The 12,494-nt window shown below is 46.3% G+C and overlaps 1 long non-coding RNA gene across 1 annotated transcript; it reads left to right on the top strand.

Annotated features, from left to right (window-relative positions):
- The first annotated feature begins 8,064 nt into the window (after positions 1-8,064).
- On the top strand, positions 8,065-8,745 carry LOC120965880 (uncharacterized). The gene is made up of 2 exons (XR_005758869.1): positions 8,065-8,130; positions 8,303-8,745. It is a non-coding gene; the product is annotated as an uncharacterized lncRNA (long non-coding RNA).
- The last annotated feature ends 3,749 nt before the right edge of the window (positions 8,746-12,494 follow it).

The raw sequence follows: 12,494 nt of genomic DNA, 5'->3' as shown, positions 1-12,494 counted from the left end.
CCAAATATCAATTTTAAGCTTTTTGTCATTTTGATTCGTGGGTTGGTCTCTAGTGTCAACTCTGAATTCTCTGAGTGTGAATGACCTTGGCTGATTTCCCAAGTCTATGAAACTGTGAGTGACCTTGGGCTTCTTTCTATTTTCTGTGTTGTACTGGGGCCAAGTGTGTTTAAGGTTCGCAAATTCTGTTTGGGAGTTTGATCCTTCGTCTGTGCGAGAGTGGTCTTTTCCTCTAACAAAGGTTTTCAGTGACCTTGGGCTTGTTTCTATAGTCTGCTATGTATTACCAGTACCCACTGAAGTCTGAACTTGCTGAACTGCACTAAGAGCGAGCATACTGGTAATGATATGGTAGAGGTGAAGAGCAGACTAGTAATGAGGTGGGAGAGGTGAAATTGCTGATAGCCTAACCTTTTCCTTTTCTTAAAATAGCCAGTCCAACTGTCCAAAATTTGACTGCACGGCGTCAATCTCTGAAGTCTGAAGAAAAACTAGTCAACTACAGTTCACATCAGATTGCTTATACTAGAAAAAGAAACCTGGCTTACTAGGAAGAAAAACCAAAGATTTCTTCTGTTCAACATACTGCTTCTCTTAGTAGCACGTGTTCCCTTTCATACATAATTCGGTTTTTCCCTTTGTGAAAGAGACAGCTTTAGATCGAGATGATTCGTCAAACTACGAGGAAAAAAAATTGAACTAGTTCGACTGTAAATGTGCTTTCTGTACTTTTCCTGGTTTCTTATCTGAAAAAGATTATGATTATCCCGTGCAAGCTGCAAAATATGAATAATAACGACAGCATGCATTTCACAAAGTTCTGTAAAATAGAGACCAAAACCCGCCGACGCGGTGCAGTAGCAGTAAGCGAGGCGGCAAGGGCACCTCTTATCCGGGCCTCGTCCTCGTCCACACCGAGGCAATCACCTCCGATCTTGGAAGGTGATAGCATAAAGAGGGAGCTTCTTCCAGTACTTAACCGTAGCATTAGCCATGTGCAAATTGTTTATCTCCTGAACTTTTTAGGCGTTCTACGATGGTTCGATGCAAGTATGGATATCATATCTGGGTGTCATATTCCTTCAAAGCTCAGATTATATATATGTATGTGCAACACTCCACAGAAATATATTCAAGCAGAAGTAGGTGACTGATTGAACTTTTGTGGTGCATGATTTCTGTCAGTTCAAGTTATTTGTGAACACTGTGTCATACTTCTGGATACCAGGATAATGTCAATTCATCCTCCTTTGAATCTAGAATACCAGGATAAGGTCAATTTATCCAAAAATAATAATCAGACAACAAATCTGAGATGCATTCGTTTTTTTATTGTCCTGATATTCTTCTATGCATGTTTATGGCTAGTACTCTCTTACACCAACTTTTCCAATGATGGTATCTTGGGTCAAAATCAAACAGGTCAGATAATATGGGTGTGGTTGGGTTTTCGTAAGATAATATGGGTGTGATTGTACCTACCCGTTCGCGGAAACAAGACTTAGTAGTTGCATAAATTATACCAAAAAAGACTCGGTAAAATTCATATCTGTCTGCAAATTGATTGTATGATTGGCTCCGATTGCGTCAACCAAGATACAAACTCAAAAGAAAATTTGCTTACAACTGAGATGCTGATGACTGGGCAGAACAGAAGCAGAGTTGTGAGGGAAGGGAGAGACAAGAAACTGTCAATAAACCTGGTTTAGTTCACATCAGAACTGCGCAGCTGTATTCCTCTTGTAGATTAAATATAGTACCTCAGTTTTGGGATCTCTCAACAACCATAAAGCGGGAACGATCATGTGATCAGAATTCCAAGTTCCTCGTAAACATGCAAGCGGGGGGGGGGGGGGGGGGGGGTGCGTTCGGGCACCCATGCACTTCCTTCCCCCCCGGTGCGCTGTCGTCTCCGCCCTGTGGGGCGCGTCCTGCCATTGACGCTAGAGCGTCCGTGGAGGCTGACCAGCTCCGTGTTCGGGGTGAGGCAGGAGGCCACACCTCGAGCAGGATTTCTCGAGAGGAGGTCATTGCGTTTGGAGGGATTCCGGATCCGATTTCTGAGGGACGACGGTTGAGCTGCCGTCTCCAGAATCATCCGGAGGTGGACGACATTCAGCAGCGGTGCGCTATGAGGGCGGCCAAGCTTCGTGACGTTGAGGTCACTACTGGTATGTCGGTCAATACCTCTCATTCCATTTTGCATTTTTCTAATGATGAGATTGTCGATAATGCAAATCAGTTAGGAGTTTCACTAGGTAGTAATGTTACTGAAATTTCAAATTCTGTTAATGACCTCCTGGATTTAGAGGCTGAGCGGGCTCTAGAGATGATTCGCAACTTAGCAGCGGTTAAGCCCATGAGTGATTCAGAGTTTGATGCGTTGGGGGTCAGAGTGCTCGATAACTTTTGTGCGGATCTTATTCCTCCCATGCCTGAGTCGGAGGAGGAGGATGATACAGCGGTGATTGATGTCGCGAGACCTGCTGAGACTGGTTGTGAGGACCGGTTGCAGAGTCAGAATATCACCAAACGCAAGTGGAAGCGGAAGGTTTATCCGGTATCCGCAGTGCGTAGGAGTGCAAGGATCCGTACGACAAAAAAATTCCATGATGAATTATGAAAGGAATCTTTTGGAATAGCAGAGGTCTGAAAGACTTGGCTAAAAGAAGGTTTCTGGCGGAGGCGTCTCTAGAGCATAGATTAGATTTTATCGCTTTATCGGAAACTGGTAGAGATAATTTTGCGCCACAATTTCTAAATACCTTGTCGGGAGGTATTGATTTTGACTGGCACTGTTTGCCACCGAGAGGGTGATCGGGTGGGATTTTACTCGGAGTTCGATGCGATTCGCTCGAGGTTCAAAGTGTGGTTATGGGAGATTTTGCAGTCAAGTTTCGGGTGCGGTCAAAGGCCGATGGGTTCAATTGGGCTTTGGTGGCAGTATATGGAGCCGCACAGCCTGAACTTAAGCCTGAGTTCTTGGCTGATCTGGTTAGGATTTGTGGCTCTGAGCAGCTCCCTATCCTGGTGGGGGGTGATTTTAACATCATTAGAAGGCGTGAGGAGAAGAACAATGACAACTTTGACGGCAGATGGTCGTTCATGTTTAATACTATCATTGAAAGTTTGGATCTGAGAGAGATTGAGCTTTCAGGAAGAAAATTCACTTGGGCTAACGCGATGCCAAATCCGACGTTTGAAAAGTTGGATCGCGTGTTGGCTAGCGTTGAATGGGAACAGAAGTTTCCCTTTGTAACTGTTCAGGCCCTTTCCCGTGGAATTTCTGACCACACGCCGTTATTTGTTGACTCTGGTGAGGCCACCCACGTGGGAAATAAGAATACGTTCTCTTTTGAGCTTGCTTGGTTTGAGCGAGACGGCTTCTTTGATCTCATAGCCAGAGAGTGGGCTAAGGATTCCGGAGGTAAGTCTGCGCTTGAGCGCTGGCAGAATAAGATCAGGCATTTGAGAAGTTTTCTGCGTGGGTGGGCTAAGCATCTTAGTGTGATCTATAAGGTCGAAAAGGAAAGGCTCCTTAACCTTATTCAGTTAGATGTAAAAGCAGAAACTACTGTTCTGCCATCCTCGGAGCTTCATGCCAAGCTTGACGCGGAGATGGGGCTGAAAGAGATTCTTCGAGAGGAGGAATTGAAGTGGGCGTTGCGGGCCAAGGTCCGGCGAGTAGTCCAGGGGGACGCGAACACTCAATTCTTTCACATGATCGCTAATGGTAAACACAGAAAGAAGAGGATCTTCCAGCTTGAACAAGATGAAGGAACGATTTTAGGACAGGAAAACCTAAAATTATACATTACCGAGTATTACAAGCGGTTGTTTGGACCCCCAGAGGATAACTGTGTGTCTCCGGATGAGTCCAGGATTGAGGATGTTCCTCAACTAACAGCAGTGGAGAATGATATTTTGGCGGCCCCGTTCACTGAGAAAGAAGTTTTCGAGGCTATATCGCAAATGAAAAATAATAAGGCTCCCGGCCCTGATGGATTTCCGGTTGAGTTCTATAAGAAGTGCTGGCACATCATTAAGGGGGATCTATTGCCCTTGTTCAATGATCTCTTCTCTGGGCAGCTTCAGCTTTTCCAACTGAATTTTGGAACAATAACCCTTCTTCCTAAGAAAACAGAGGCTGTGAGAATTGAGCAATTCAGACCAATCTGTCTTCTCAATGTTAGTTTCAAAATTTTCACCAAGGTCGGGACTAATAGGCTCACACAGATCGCGCATGCTGTGGTGCAGCCTAACCAAACTGCTTTCATGCCGGACAGGAACATCCTGGAAGGGGTTGTGGTCCTTCATGAAACGCTCCATGAGATCCACACGAAAAAGCTAGACGGAGTTGTTTTCAAGGTGGATTTCGAGAAGCGTACGACAAAGTCAAATGGCCTTTCCTTCAGCAGGCCTTACGCATGAAGGGTTTTGATGAAGCTTGGTGACGCCAGGTAGAATCCTTCACGCAAAAAGGGAGTGTTGGAATTAAAGTGAATGATGACATTGGTCATTATTTCCACACACACAAGGGCCTGAGACAAGGTGATCCAATGTCTCCTATTCTGTTCAACATTGTGGTTGACAGGTTGGCAATTCTGATAGGAAGGGCCAAGGAGGCTGGTCAGGTGGGTGGATTGGTGCCTCATCTAGTTGATGGAGGTGTATCCATCCTGCAGTACGCTGATGATACAATCATCTTTATGGAGCACGACTTGGCGAAAGCGAGAAAATATGAAGCTGGTGTTATGCTTATTTGAACAGTTGACCGGACTGAAGATCAATTTTCATAAAAGCGAGTTGTTCTGCTTTGGTAGAGCCAATGAGGAACAAGAGGCTTATAGGCAATTGTTTGGATGCGAATTGGGGGCGTTACCTTTCACCTACTTAGGTATACCCATTCACCATCGTAAACTGACAAACAGAGAATGGAAGAGCATCGAAGACCGGTTTGAGAAGAAACTAAGTTGCTGGAAGGGCAAACTCATGTCTTATGGAGGCCGACTAATACTTATTAATTCGGTGCTCACGAGTATGTCTATGTTTCTCTTATCTTTTTTCGAAGTCCCAGTTGGTAGGAAAAGGCTGGACTTCTATCGATCCCGGTTCTTCTAGCAGAGTGATGAAACAAAGAGAAAATACCGACTAGCCAAATGGGATATCATCTGTCGACCAAAGGACCAGGGGGCCCTTGGTATTGAGAATCTTGAAGTCAAAAACAGATGTCTTCTCAGCAAGTGGCTATATAAACTTTCAGTTGACACCGAGGCCACGTGGGCGCAGATTCTTCGAAGTAAGTATCTGCAGTCCAAGACGTTGTCCTAGGTGACAGTGAGACCCACAGACTCGCCGTTTTGGAAGGGGCTTATGAGAGTCAAAGCTGCCTTCTTTAATAGAACTAAGTTTATAGTCGGTAATGGTAGTACCACTCGCTTCTGGGAGGATACTTGGCTTGGTGAAACGCCGTTGGCGCTTCAGTATCCGTCCCTGTATCGTATTACTCAACGACGTGATGCTCTTGTTGCCATGATTTTGCAGTTCATTCCCCTTAATATTCAGTTTAGGAGGGCGCTTGTGGGCGACCGGTGGGAAGCATGGCTTCACTTGGTGAGTAGACTGATGGAGGTTCAGCTATCTCACCAACCCGATAAGTTGTGTTGGAAGCTTACTAGGTCTGGTGAGTTCTCTGTCAAGTCGATGTATATCGATGTCATAAACTCAAGTGTTATCCCTAGTTCCATAGAGGTTTGGAAAGTCAAAGTTCCTTTGAAAATTAAAGTGTTTATGTGGTTTGTGCATAAACAAGTCATTCTAACAAAGGATAATTTGGTTAAGCGCAACTGGACAGGATCTACTAGGTGTAGTTTTTGTGGTCGGGACGAAACCATCAAGCACCTCTTCTTTGACTGCCCTTTGGCAAAGGTCTTGTGGCACACGGTGCATATTGCCTTTAACATTACTCCTCCAAATTCGGTCAGTACGTTATTTGGAACGTGGCTTGTTGGGATAGAGTCCGAAACAGCCAGACACATTCGTGTAGGAGTATGTGCTTTGTTGTGGGCAATTTGGAATTGCAGAAATGATTTGACCTTTAACAGAAAAACAAATATTCATTTTTTGCAGGTTTTATTCCGAGCTACTGCGCTGATCCGTATGTGGTCCTTACTCACTCCGATGAAGGCCAGGGAGCGTTTGGCTACTGGATCTGTCCGGTGGGAGATGGTAGCGCGGGATATCTTCAACCGGTTTGGATGGCGGTCATGTAATAGGATAGGCAATTAGTTTACCTATCTTTGTTTTGCCAGCCGGTTGTGGCTTTTGGGCCTTGTGTTTTTGGCGTTTGTGGCTCTTTGTGAGCTCGCCGTTATTTTGCTTTCAGACTTTACAACCTTGTTGAACAACTTTATTTATATATCTATGTGGCCGTATGCATCGTTCTGATGCAGAGGCCGGGGAGACCCCCTTTAAGAAAAAAACAACCAGGAATTAATCATCCGTTGACAGGAAGCATTTTTCACCATTCAACACATTCATTCATTACATGTCTCTCGTGGCACGTGTTCTTTGTTTTCATACAGAGGATTATGAAGTATGGACACAAGAACTGTAGTGGTAAACATGAGGTGTCAAAGCTTTGCAAGTTTTCCATCTCAAGTCCGAGTTTGTCGATCGGTTACTTTGCAACCAGTAGAACATACCTAGTTACATGAACCATTGACTTTCTTGTTCTTACCTACTTTTGTGATCGTCGTCACAATTAACTTGATGCGAACGGGGACATATATGTGCCTTTTGTAAGGGCGTTGAAACAGCTGGATGCATTACATATTCCGTGGACATCTTCAGAAATAACGCGCTACGTTTAGTACGTAATCCTAACCACGCATGCTAACAAGAAATGACAGTGCTTCTTTAGTTTAAAAGAATGGGAGATAAGGGGGTCAATATCACAAAGAAGAGGTGAGAAGAACAGACAGTTTCAGTGTAGTAGAACCGTACGGTGCAGTGAAAGTGCAAGCAGATTACCACGCGTCTCCAACTCCGACGAGCAGGGGCACCATCAGATTCAGTACATTTAGAATGAAATAGTATGTTTTTACTGCGTACATTCTTTGCATTAGATAAAAGGCACTGCCCTTGGCAAGAGACGAATAAAGAGGAGGATAAAAAACTTCAGTGCGTGGCGGCACAGAGTCCTGACGCTAGACTGAGGTTCTTCAGAGTTCAGAGTTGAGAGGTTTTTGCAGCCTGGAAGTTCGTCGTCAGTTTGAATGTGGCGGAGAGTCTTCTGGGTAAAGTGGAAGCAAAAAGGCAAAACGAGAGCGTCTGGATGAAGGAAGAAGAGCTAACTTCTTCCGTCTCCCTGCCTGTAAATTGCACACTTTTTTTGAAACTTCCCTGCCTACAAATTGCACACTTCATTGAGTTGCTGCAGGTGCGGAGCCTGACGGCAAGTGCGTATCACTTCAGAGCAGAACACCGTGCACGGACAACCCGTTCAAATACACTGGCGCAGTCTTGAGCACACATTGATTGACTGACTGACGTTTGGTCGTTAGCACAGAAAAACCTATCGATTTGCATCCTCCTACTAATCAAGGAAGGAACAGTTCTGAAGCTCACCTGGAAACTGAATGAATGAAAAGGGGGGATAAACTATAGAGGATCACGTAGCCGTGGCGGTATTCGGCGACAAGTTTGACCTGTCATCGTTCTCCGTTTGACACTTTGACAGAATCTACACATCTCCTATCCGATCTCAGTTCTCAGCCTCTGCTCCTCTTGGGACCTGGCACCTACCGTGCCACAGGATGGATGATGACATCGACCCGGTTAACTTCTTTTCCAATGCCGACTTGGCCCGGTTGGTACCAACAGGCCCATACACAGTGCCCCGTTCGAACTCCTCGTCCCGGAAAGCCGCACCGCAGCGAGCACCAGGCGAGGCATACTTTCGTTTCGTTTAGTACCACATCGCCTGTCGAGGGAGGTAGCAGAGGCAGCGCATCCTATATTAGCAGGGCATAGGGCAACAGTAGAAGATACTTACCTGGACGGGGTCTATGGCTGATCAAGAAGAGCCATGGCCTAGGCTAGTGGCCCACATTGAATTCCAAAATTTTGGTACTTCTCATTTGCAATTTGTTCTTTGTTATTATTCTAAACTCTGAAGTCTATGAAACTGTGCTTTTTCTCTCCTGTCTGTTTTCGACCGGGTCCAAGTTTCAGTTCGAATTTTGCACCTAGTTTGATCCTTAGCACTCACCGAAGTCTAAACTTGCTGAACTGCATGAAGGGCAAATTTGATTGGATGGCGTCAATATCTGGAGTCTGGAAGCAACCACAGTTCACAACACATCGCTTACTAGAAAGAATAACCAGGCACCGTATGTTGACAGCAAGAATTCTTCTGTTCAACATACTGCTTCTATTAGTAGCATGTGTTCCTTTTCATGCAGAATGCGCATTTTTTGCCCTTTCTGAAAGAGGCAGGTTTAGATTGAGACGATTCGTCAAACAATGCAGAGAAATTTAGAACTAGCTTGACTGCAAATGTGCTTCGTGCTCTTTTCCTGGTTTCTTATCTGAAGAAGATTATGCTGTGCAAGCTCCAATAACTGAATATTATGGATTCCATATATCCAGGTGATCACTGATGAGCAGAGCTTCTTCACAGTTCAGTACTTTAACCATGCATGGAAGTAGCTATGTCTAAATTGTTTATTTACTGTTTTGTTTTATGCCTGTACACTGTTGCGATACGAGCATGTATATCCAGGTGTCATGTACCATCTTTTCCTTCAAAACTCAATTTGACAAATATGCATGTGCAGTTCTCCAGGGAAAGAAATTCAAGCTTAAGTAGGTGACTGATTGAACGCGTGTCGTCCCTGGTTTATGTTGGCTCAAGTTATTGGTGAACACTATGTCATACTCATGGAATACCAGGACAAGGTCAATTTATCCAAAATAAATCGACAATGATATGAGACGCACCCATTTTTTTTTATGGTCCCTGATTTTCTTCCATGCATCTTTATGGCTAGCACTCCTGTTCACCAACTTGTCCACCAAACTTTCCAAATCTTGGGTCAAAATCAATCACAGGTCAGATAATATGGGTGTGGTTGGATTTTGGTAAGATAAACGTACAGGAATTAATTGTACCAATCCGTTCGCGGAAACACGACCAGTATACCAAATAGGACTAGGTAAAATTCACGTCTGTCTGCAAATTGATTTTATGATTGGCTCTGATTGCTTCAAGCAGGCTACAAACTCAAAAGAAAATTTACTTACAACTAAGATGCTACTGATGACTGCACAGAACAGAAGGTGAATTGTGAGGGAAGGGAGAGACAAGAAACAGTAAACAAACCTGGTTTTTAAGTTCACATCTGATTGGGTCACTCTATTCCCCTTAGAAATTTAATATAGCCGAGCTTTGGGATCTCTCAACAACCACGAAACGGGAACGACCCTGTGATCGGAATTCCAAGTTTCTCCTAAACATGCAAGCGTTCATCCTATTCATTAAAAGAGACCGCGAATTAAATCATGCATTTCACCGTTCAACACGTTCATTTATTACATATCTCTCGTGACACGTGTTCTTTGTTGTCACACAAAGAGGATTATGAAGTATGAACACGAGAACTGTAATGGTAAATACGAGGTGTCAAAACTTTGCAACTTCTCCGAGTTTGTCCGTCCATCGGTACAAGAAACCAGTTGAACACACATAGCCATATGAACTATTGACTTTGTTGTTCGTACCTACTTTTAATAATGAGTTAAATGCACTAGAGGTCCTAAAAGTTTCATCGGGGTGTCACTTTAGTCCTAATTCTTCCAAAATGCACCTTTAAGTCCTAATACTTTAGTAAGTGGTTCACCTGAGGTCCTTTTTTCACGAGCGCTCGCTGACCTGCTCGCGTAGCACGTTGACCCATGCCACGTCGTCAGATGGCCCAACCGTTTGGCGAGAAAAATACATTGAAGGTCCTAAAAGTTTTGTCAGGGTGTCACTTTAGTCCTACTTGTTTCAAAATGCATGTTTAGGTCCTAATTCTATAGTAAGTGGTTCACCTGAGGTTCTTTTATGAACGATCGTTCGCTGACCTGCTTGGTTGCGCGTTGACCCATGCCACGTCAACTTAGGGTCACTAGCAGATGGGGAACATTGCAAAAAAACAATTTTTTTGCCCCTATCGTCCCGTAGCTACTCTGCCACAATCACTACGTGTAGGCATTGATTTAGTTCGATTTGCATTGTTTCATTAAGTTTTTGAAACCACTCTCTCTGATGTGAGGTTAGGTGGTAGGAGCTTGTGGAGGAAGCAGTGCCACTAACGATGCTGCAACGCTCCTCTTCGTCATCCGCTTCCTTGCCGAGGAGTTCGCTGCCCCTCAGTTTGGCCCTCAGTCGACATGGCATGGGTCAACGCGCCACGCGGACAGGACAGCGAGCGGTCGTGAAAAAAGGACCTCGGGTGAACCACTTACTAAAGAATTAGGATCTAAATGTGCATTTTGAAATAATTAGGACTAAAGTGACACCTTGACGAAACTTTTAGGACCTTCAGTGCATTTAACTCTTTAATAATCTTCATCACAACCAACCTGATGCAAACTGGTAAATATATGTGCCTTTATAAGGGCGTTGAAGCAGTTGGATGCATTACAAATTCCTTGGACATCTTAAGGGATAAAGTGTTACGCTTAGTACGTAATCCGAACCATTCATTTTTAACTTGAAATGACAATGTTTCTTTAGTTGAATTAATAGAATGGGAGATACAGAGATGGAGTCAATATCACCAAGAAGAGGAAAGAAGAACAAGCAGTTTGTTAATGGAATGGACAAACCTTGCGTGCTGGTGGTGGCGCTGGCGGCGGTGTGGGGTTCGGCCGACCTTGCGTGCGGCGGCCGTTGGCGGCGAGGGTGGTGGCGCTGGCTCGGGGCTGCCCCTCGGGGTCCCGAAGTGGATGTGGGCTGCCACGGCGTGGTGGTGGCCCATGGTGGTGGTCTGGGCCGTTTCACGCCGGCGGCTGGACTTCTTCGGCGTCAGCCTGTCGGTGAGCGCCCTTGACGACCTTCGATTCCTCTCCCCGTCGTCCGGGCGCTACCGTCATCGGAGGGTTGGCCCTCTCCCAGCTGCGGGCCATCGCCCGTCTCGCGCCCGGCAGCGGGACCGAGCTCGTCCCGCGCCCGGCAGCAGGACCGGACTCGTCTCGCGCCCGGCAGCAGGACCGCACTCGTCCCGCGCCCGGCAGCAGGACCTGATTCGTCTCGCGCCCGGCGGCAGGACCGAGCTCGTCCCGCGCCCGACAGCAGGACGGGTCGATGGTGGCCAGTTTTGGCCGGCCTATTGGGTCTCGACGCTGGGGACAACTCAGGGGTGCGAAAGGCGGTTCCTTTCCACTCATCTCTTTGGTTGGGGTAGCGGTGGGTGGCGGGTGAGGTGGCGTCAAGGTCCTGGATGTCGGGGCGGCGGCCCTGGTGGTGGTGTCGCGGTGCTCCTGGGCAAAGCCCGTGGCTTGGTGCTGCCTGGTGGCCATGGCCGTGTGGGCGGCGTGGTAGCCAGGGTGTGGCGTTCGGTGGCGGTGAATATTGGCCGGGGTGAAAACCTGTTCTATCTTCGGACGAACCGGCGACGACGAAGCTCATTCCCTTCTTGAAGGCGTCGCCGCGACCCTCACTGCCTGTCGTGTTGCTCCGGGGGAAACTCTGATCCTTGGGTAGGGTGGTGGCGGTGCTTCGGTGTCGTAACCTTCCTGTAGGCACCGCCTTGGAGCCCACGGTGCGTCGTATGTGACTTCTCTTCGCGGTGACGTGTTCACGGGTGAGGCCCCGGTGGCTCATGTAGTGCTAGGGGTGGTGTTGCTGCGCTCAGCGCCTATGTATCCTGCCTTGGGTGTGTGCGTGTGTTTCGGTGGCGTGCATTGTGCCAGGTTGTTGGTGATCTTTGCTTTATATATAAAGCAGGGCAAAAGCCTTTTTCGGTAATGGAATGGACAAGACAGGTGGTTCATCTTCCTATGGAGTGGACAAGAGAGGTGGTTCATCTTCCTATTGGTAACCTGCTTAGTTTGTTACGTAGAAAAACATTGCACTCGGCGCGGTATGATAAAAGGTGGGTGTAAGAAGGCCTGCTCTTTGGCATGGTCGTGCGTGCTCTGGAGGGAGAGAGAGACGACAAAAAGAAGAGAGACTTTTTCCAGGGTGGGGTCCACCTGTAAGAGAGAGGGGGGAGGTGTGTATGTGTGTGTGAGAGAGAGAGACTTTTTTCTTTTCTTTTTCCAAGGTTAGGTCCCACGTAAGTGAAACATGCATAGAGGGGTAACTATGTACAAGAGATGTCTCGACTGGACGAAAACAACACCAAAGTTTATTTGAATATAAGGGCTTTTGACGGAAGAGGGGCAAAGTTGAGCAAATGAATTTTTTAGGGGTAAAGATGATAGTGGGCACAAATTAAGGGGGA

This window comes from Aegilops tauschii, chromosome 6 (genome assembly GCF_002575655.3).
Source record: "Aegilops tauschii subsp. strangulata cultivar AL8/78 chromosome 6, Aet v6.0, whole genome shotgun sequence".
NCBI lineage: Eukaryota > Viridiplantae > Streptophyta > Magnoliopsida > Poales > Poaceae > Aegilops > Aegilops tauschii.
Note: the sequence above shows the minus strand (reverse complement) of the source record. Positions and strands in the feature narration are given on the sequence as shown.